This window comes from Dendrobates tinctorius, unplaced genomic scaffold (assembly GCF_039654945.1).
Source record: "Dendrobates tinctorius isolate UK_male_01 unplaced genomic scaffold, ASM3965494v1 ptg000151l, whole genome shotgun sequence".
NCBI lineage: Eukaryota > Metazoa > Chordata > Amphibia > Anura > Dendrobatidae > Dendrobates > Dendrobates tinctorius.
This window is the reverse complement of record NW_027361818.1, coordinates 10,561,352-10,569,602: the sequence shown is the minus strand read 5'-3', so window position 1 is coordinate 10,569,602 and position 8,251 is coordinate 10,561,352. Positions and strand designations below refer to the sequence as shown.

The following is an 8,251-nucleotide window of genomic DNA, read 5'->3' as shown; positions in this document are numbered from 1 at the left end:
TAAAATTTCCCTAGTGAGAGTCTACCCGGCAGACATTAAGGACAACCCCCTCAAAGTATACGCTATTTTAGATGATCAGAGTAACAGGTCATTAGCCAAGTCTGCCTTCTTTGATAGCTTTAACGTCAGAGGACCCAGTGCCCCCTACTCTTTGAAAGCTTGTGCCGGTATAGTAGAGACAGCTGGAAGGAGAGCAACAGGCTACGTAGTCGAGTCTATAGATGGCCAAATGCGTCTGCCCTTACCAACCATATTTGAATGTAACCAGATTCCTGACAACAGGTCAGAGATACCTACACCTGAAGTGGCATCGTATCATCCTCATCTGAAGCGTATAGAACGCCTGATTCCTAACCTTGACCAAGAGGCTCAAATAATCTTGCTCCTAGGGAGAGATATTCTACAAGTTCACAAGGTTAGACAACAGATCAATGGCTCACACAATGCTCCATATGCTCAGAGACTCGACCTTGGGTGGGTCATTGTAGGAGAGGTCTGTTTAGGAGATGCACACAAACCGACAGTGGTTAACAACATGTTTACCAGGACTCTCGAGAATGGACGTCCATCTCTCCTTCAACCATGTGAAAATCACTACTTCATAAAGGAGTTGCTACACAGCACTTCAGCACCAAGTATCTTAGCGAGTCGTGCCAATGATGATTGCATTCAGAATTGCGACCAAGATCACCTTGGGTGTACGGTCTTCCGCAAGACCAAAGAAGATAATCGTATAACAATGTCATTTGAAGATAGACTGTTCCTAGAGATGATGGAGCAAGGAATGGTGCAGGACAAAATGAAGAGTTGGATTGCATCTCTGCCCTTCAAGTCTCAAAGACAACGCTTGCCTAACAACAGAGAACAAGTTTACAAACACTTTGTCTCCCTCATGCACAGCTTCTGTAGTAGACCAAAGATAAAAGACCATTTCTTAACCTTCATGGAGAAGATATGTAAGAACGGTCATACAGAGTTAGCACCTACACTTCAAGACATTGAGGACCACTGGCACCATGGTAAACATGTCCACACAGCTCTACAGCTAGAGCAGTCGAAGAATCATAGAATCATAGAATCGTAGAGTTGGAAGGGACCTCCTGGGCCATCTGGTCCAACCCCCTGCTCAAAGCAGGATTCGCTAAATCATCCCAGTCAGATGTCTGTCCAGCCTCTGTTTGAAGAATTCCATTGAAGGAGAACTCACCACTTCTCGTGGCAGCCTGTTCCACTCATTGATCACTCTAACTGTCAAAAAGTTTTTTCTAATATCTAATCTGTGTCTCCTCCCATTCAGTTTCATCCCATTGCTTCTAGTCTTTCCTTGTGCAAATGAGAATAAAGTTGATCCTTCTCCAAAAACCTCTGCGCCCGGATGTCGTAGAACAACAGAGAGCCCTGACCGGTCCCCACAGTGATTATATGCTCATAGAAGCTCACAGAGCGGATACCACTGCCTTGCTCCCTGCAGTACACGGACCTGGCGCTCTCAGGAGGCTGCCGAGGATCAAGGAAAGACACGTGCGCCTGTGATCCCACAGCATAGACGGACCACTCCAGGCCATAGGCAAGACAGACGTTCTCTCTGCAATAGGGTAACTTTGTAGACAGCAGCTTGGCTAAACTGTATTCTGCGGTCCACAAGTGGAAATAACCATCCAGAGACACGGCCCCCAGCTCCTTCTTCCTGCTGTTGAATGCCAGGGCGCGGACCTTGCAGTTTGAGGAGTTGCTGCTCTCTTTGGGGATGTCCTTCAATGCTTTGTGGTAAATGTGAGCATAGACTGGTACCCGGGAGCGGCTGTGCTGGAAGTTGCATTCATTCAGCACCTCGTCATTAATCTCCCAAAGAGCCATGGATCCATCACGGGAGCCTGACACAACCAAGGTGTCACTAATCCATGCAATAGAGAATATCCAGTCATTGTGACCCTCATCTCCCACACAGACGGGATCCAGGGTTGGCAGTCGATACACTGCCAGACTGTTGGGGTTCTCTCCCCCGGTAGCCAGCAGTGTCCGGGAAGGGTTGATCTCGATGGCATGGATTCCACAGCTCTGAGGCGTCGTATTGGCTGGTTCTCGATCTTTTAGGATGGGGATCTTTGTAATCTGTCCAGTCTGTACATCCACCACAAATAATGTATTGCATTTGGTACCGCAGACGACTTGGCGATGGTTCAGCCACTGCGACGCAAACACTTTGTTGAGGGTTCCAAGCTGGAACTCCCTCTCCTTCAGGATGCCAGGGAGTGCTTGAGCCGCGCAGCCCCGCAACAGGCGGTGGTAACTGGGGTCATCCTGTGCCTTCAACTCCCTGGCTTTCAGATAACACACCATAGACTTCTTCTCTGGAGGAAGCCGCCTGCGCTTATGAGCCACAGGATCCCAATTAGCCTGTTCCCCGGGGCCTGCTCCCGGCGCCGCTCTCCTCTTCCTGCTAGCTGCTCTTCGGGTCATGCTCTCGCCCGCACAGCTCCCGCGCCCGCATGGAGACCGCCCGGGCCGCTGGAAGATCTGTCATATAACGGGAGGCGGAACCGAGATAATTTAATTATCTGAGCTGTAAACGGGAAAACTATGCCAAAGAAATCGACTGTTTAACCAATCCATGACCAATACCAAAAGGTAGTGTTCGGAGGAAACTCAGAGCAGCAAGAGAACTGCAACTCTCTTCCAACTTGGATATGAATGATGTAGAAAAATACCTAAGTGTACATGGGTGTACTTGGACTTTTAACCCACCACATTCTTCACACATGGGAGGTGTATGGGAGAGAATGATATGTGTCGCAAGGAGAATCCTCGATTCAATCTTCTTACAGGAGGGATCTGCAAGACAGACACACAAAAACTTGACAACATTCATGGCCGAAGTGTCAGCCATCATAAACGCCAGACCGTTGGCTCCAATTTCCAGTGATCCTGATGACCCAACTGTTCTCACCCCAGCCCTGCTGCTTACGCAGAAGACTGACCCTAATTGCTCTCCAGCTGGAGAATTTAATGTTAAAGACCGTTACAGGAGTCGATGGAGACAAGTACAGAGTCTCTCCAATGCCTTTTGGGACAAGTGGAAAAAGCAGTACCTGCCTACTCTGCAACAGAGGAGAAAGTGGCAAACCAGCAAGCCTAACCTCAGCCTGGCGATATAGTACTAATGAAGGACTGTCAGTCTCGAAGAAATGAATGGCCATTAGGTCTCATTACCCAGACATTCCCAAGTAAGGATGGAATCGTACGTATGGTGGAAGTAAAAATAGGAAAACAAGGCGACACCAAATTGTTCCTCAGGCCAGTAGGGGAACTTGTTCTGCTGTTCTCGTCAAATAAACATAATAGTGACTTCGGCTGACGTCAAGCGGGGAGTGTTCTGTCCAGCCATATAATTGCTGTCTAGAAAGTCATTTTTGTGTGTATTAATCCTTCATATATTTCATACTGTAAGGTAACAGCACCACCTGCTGGCCGTTTAATGCATAGATTCTAGTTTAATTTGCAATGGATTGTGGGATTGTTCCTGTTACATCATAGTCTTGTTTATGACACTGTGAGGGGAACAGCAGCCATTATTCCTCCACATGCCTTAGGCCTGTTTCACACTTCAGTTTTTTTGTGTCAGTTAAAATCCGTCAAAATGGCGGAAAGCGGATCCGTTGCTAACTGATGTGAACGGATGCCACCGGACCGTTATTTTGACGGATCCGCTGAATGAAGAATTTTAACCCCTTCACCCCCAAGGGTGGTTTGCATGTTCATGACCGGGCCAATTTTTACAATTCTGACCACTGTACCTTTATGAGGTCATAACTCTGGAACGCTTCCATGGATCCCGGTGATTCTGACATTGTTTTCTCGTGACATATTGTACTTCATGTTAGTGGTAAAATTTCATTCAAATAACTTGCGTTTATTTGTGAAAAAAACAGAAATTTGGCAAAAATTTTGAAAATTTCGCAATTTTCCAACTTTGAATTTTTATGCCCTTAAATCACAGAGATACGGCACACAAAAAACTTAATACATAACATTTCCCACATGTTTACTTTACATCAGCACAATTTTGGAACCAAAATTTTTTTTTGTTAGGAAGTTATAAGGGTTAAAAGTTGACCAGCGATTTCTCATTTTTACAACACCATTTTATTTTTAGGACCACATCACATTTGAAGCCACTTTGAGGGGTCTATATGATAGAAAATACCCAAAAGTGACACCATTCTAAAAACTGCACCCCTTAAGGTGCTCAAAACCACATTCAATAAGTTTATTAACCCTTTAGGTGCGTCACAGGAATTTTTTTGAATATTTAAAAAAAAAAGAACATCTAACTTTTTTTCACAAAAAAAGTACTTCAGGTTCAATTTTTTTTATTTTACCAAGGGTAACAGGAGAAATTGGACTGCAAAAGTTATTGTGCAATTTGTCCTGAGTACGCTGATACCTGATTTGTGGGGGGAAACGACTGCTTCGGCGCATGGCAGAGCTCAGAATGGAAGGAGCGCCGTTTGACTTTTTCAATGCAAAATTGGCTGGAATTTAAATCGGACGCCATGTCACGTTTGGAGAGTCCCTGATGTACCTAAACAGTGGAAACCCCCTACAAGTGACCCCATTTTGGAAACTAGACCCCCCAAGGAACTTATTTAGATATGTGGTGAGAACTTTGAACCCACAAGGGCTTTACAGAAGTTTATAACGTACAGCGGTACAATTAAAAAATCATATTTTTTCCACAAAAATGATCTTTTCACCCCAATTTTTATTTTCCCAAGGGTAACAGGACCCTAAAAGTTATTGTGCAATTTGTCCTGAGTGCGCTGATATACCACATATGGGGGTAAACCACTATTTGGGCGCATGGCAGAGCTTGGAAGGGAAGCAGCGCCATTTGACGTTTTTGGCTGGAATTGAGATCGGACACCATGTCGCGTTTGGAAAGCCCCTGATGTACCTAAACAGTGGAAACCCCCCACAAATGACACCATTTTGTAAACTAGATCCCCCAAGAAACTTATCTAGATGTGTGGTGAGAACTTTGAACCCCCCAGTGCTTCACAGAAGTTTATAACGCCCGGGCGTGAAAATAAAAAATTCGTATTTTTTCCACAAACATGATCTTTTAGTCACCATTTTTTTATTTTCCCAAGGGTAACAGGAGAAATTGGACCCCAAAAGTTGTTGTCCAATTTGTCCTGAGTATGCTGATACCCCATATGTGGGAGAAAACTACTGTATGGGCACACGTCGGGGCTCGGAAGGGAAGTAGTGACGTTTTGGAATGCAGACATTGATGGAATGGTCTGCGGGTGTCATGTTGCCTTTGGAGAGCCCCTAATGTACCTAAACAGTGGAAACCACCCACAAATGACCCCATTTTGAAAACTAGACCCCCTAAGGAACTTATCTAGATGTGAGGTGAGCACTTTGAACCCCCAAGGGCTTCACAGAAGTTTATAATGTTAGGGCATGAAAATAAAAAATCGTATTTTTTCCACAAACATGATCAATTAGTCCCCAATTTTTTTATTTTCCCAAGGGTAACAGGAGAAATTGAACCCCAAAAGTTGTTGTCCAATTTGTCCTGAGTACGCTGACATCCCATATGTGGGAGAAAACTACTGTATGGACACACGTCAGGGCTCGGAAGGGAAGTAGTGATGTTTTGGAATGCAGACATTGATGGAATGGTCTGCGGGTGTCATGTTGCCTTTGGAGAGCCCCTAATGTACCTAAACAGTGGAAACCCCCCACAAATGACCCCATTTTGAAAACTAGACCCCCTAAGGAACTTATCTAGATGTGAGGTGAGCACTTTGAACCCCCAAGGGCTTCACAGAAGTTTATAATGCCAGGGCATGAAAATAAAAAAAATCGCATTTTTTCCACAAACATGATCAATTAGTCCCCAATTTTTTCATTTTCCCAAGGGTAACAGGAGAAATTGGACCCCAAAAGTGGTTGTCCAATTTGTCATGAGTACGCTGACGCCCCACATGTGGGAGAAAACTACTGTATGGACACACGTCGGGGCTCGGAAGGGAAGCAGTGACGTTTTGGAATGCAGACTTTGATGGAATGGTCTGCGGGTGTCATGTGCGTTTGGAGAGCCCCTGATGTACCTAAACTATTGAAACTCCCCACAAGTGACCCCATTTTGGACACTAGACCCCCCACGGAACTTATCTAGATGTGTGGTGAGCACTTTGAACCCCCAAGTGCTTCACAGAAGTTTATAACGCTCGGACGTGAAAATAAAAAAATCATTTTTTTCCACAAAAATGATATTTTTGCCCCCAATTTTTTATTTTCCTAAGGGTAACAGGAGAAATTAGACCCCAAAAATTGTTTTGCAATTTGTCCTGAGTAGGCTGATACCCTACATGTGGGGGTAAAACACTGTTTGGGTGCATGGCAGAGCTTGGAAAGGAAGGAGCACCATTTGACTTTTTCAACTCAGAATTGGCTGGAATTGAGATCAGACGCAATGTTGCATTTGGAGAGCCCCTGATGTGCCCAAACAGTGGAAACCCCCAATTATAACTCCAACCCGAACCCCAACACACCCCTAACCCTAATCTCAGCCCTAACCCTAACCATAGCCCTAACCCTAACCCTAATGGAAAAATGGAAATAAATACATTTTTTTTAATTTTATTATTTTTCCCTAACTAAGGGGGTGATAACGGGGGGTTTGATTTACTATTTATGGCGGTTTTTATGTTTGGCGGCTGTCGCATGCTAAAAGACGCTTTTTATTGTAAAAATAGTTTTTGCATCGCCACATATTGAGAGCTATAATTTTTACGTATTTTGACCCACCGAGTCATGTGAGGTCTTATTTTTTGCGGGACGAGTTGATGTTTTTATTGGTACCATTTTCGGGCACGTGACATTTTTTGATCGCTTTTATTCCTATTTTCGGGACACAGAATGAACAAAAACCAGCGTTTCATGAATTTCTTTTGGGGGAGTGCGTTTACACCGTTCCACGTGCGGTAAAATTGATAAAGCGGTTTTATTCTTCGGGTCAGTACGGTTACAGCGATACCTCATTTAGGTCGTTTTTTTATGTTTTGTCGGTTTTATGCAATGAAAACTATCTTATATAAAAAATAATTATTTTTGCATCGCTTTATTCTGCGAGCTATAACTTTTTTATTTTTTCGCTGATGATGCTGTGTGGCAGCTCGTTTTTTGCGGGACAAGATGACGTTTTCAGCAGTATCATGGATATTTATATGCGTCTTTTTGATCGCGCGTTATTACACTTTTTGTTTGGCGGTATGATAATAAATCATTATTTTTTGCTTCGTTTTTTATTTTTATTTTTTAAGGGGTTCACTAAAGGGGTTAACTAATGGGACAGTTTTATAGGGCGGGTTGTTACGGACGCGGCGATACCTAATATGTGTACTTTTATTGTTTTGGGGTTTTTTTATTTCCAAAAAATGGATTTATTTGGGGGGAATATATATTTTTTTTTTCTAATTTATTTGGCGTTTTTTTTTAAAATATTTTAACACTTTTTTTTAATTTTTTTTAACTTTATTAAATAGTCCCAGGTGGGACATCACTGTCCTGTGACAGATCGCTGATCTGTCACATCACAGATCACTGTGACAGATCAGCAATCTGTCACAGGCATTGAAGAAGACTTCCTCTTGCCTGCGCTTTGCAGGCACTGAGGAAGCCAGCTTCCTGCAGGCCCCCGAAGGCCCCCGTCGCCATCTTGGATTCGGGGGCCTGCAGGAAAGGAGCCCCCCGCAGCAGCGCTGCACATTGCGCTGCCGTGGGGGGCTCAGGGAAGCACGGAGGGAGCCCCCTCCCTGCCGATGCTTCCCTTTAACCCCCGGTACACCGCGATCTTGTTTGATCGCGGTGTGCAAGGGGTTAACGTGTCGGGGGTGGTCCGTGACCACCCCTGACACATTGTGCCGGGTGTCAGCTGTGATAATCAGCTGACACCCGGCCGCGATCAGCGGCGCTCACCACGTGGGCGCCGCTGATCGCGGTAGACGTACTATCCCGTCCATGGGCATAGGGGCCCGGGTCCCATGGACGGGATAGTACGTCTGATGTCAGAAAGGGGTTAAAGGAACCGCGAGAGAGAGAGAGATTTTTTTTCTGTCCGCCAGAAATGACTTCAGGGTTATATTTCTCCCTGACTTCATTCCTCTGGGCATGCGCTCTGGAAAATGCGGATCCTGCAGCAAAAAAAACATTGCAGGGTCCGTCCAGGGATGTCGGC

The 8,251-nt window shown here is 44.8% G+C and overlaps 1 pseudogene; it reads right to left on the bottom strand.

The window, feature by feature from the left end:
* Nucleotides 1–1,284: 1,284 nt before the first annotated feature.
* On the bottom strand, nt 1,285–2,556 carry LOC141050244 (DDB1- and CUL4-associated factor 12 pseudogene; annotated as a pseudogene).
* Nucleotides 2,557–8,251: the final 5,695 nt, after the last annotated feature.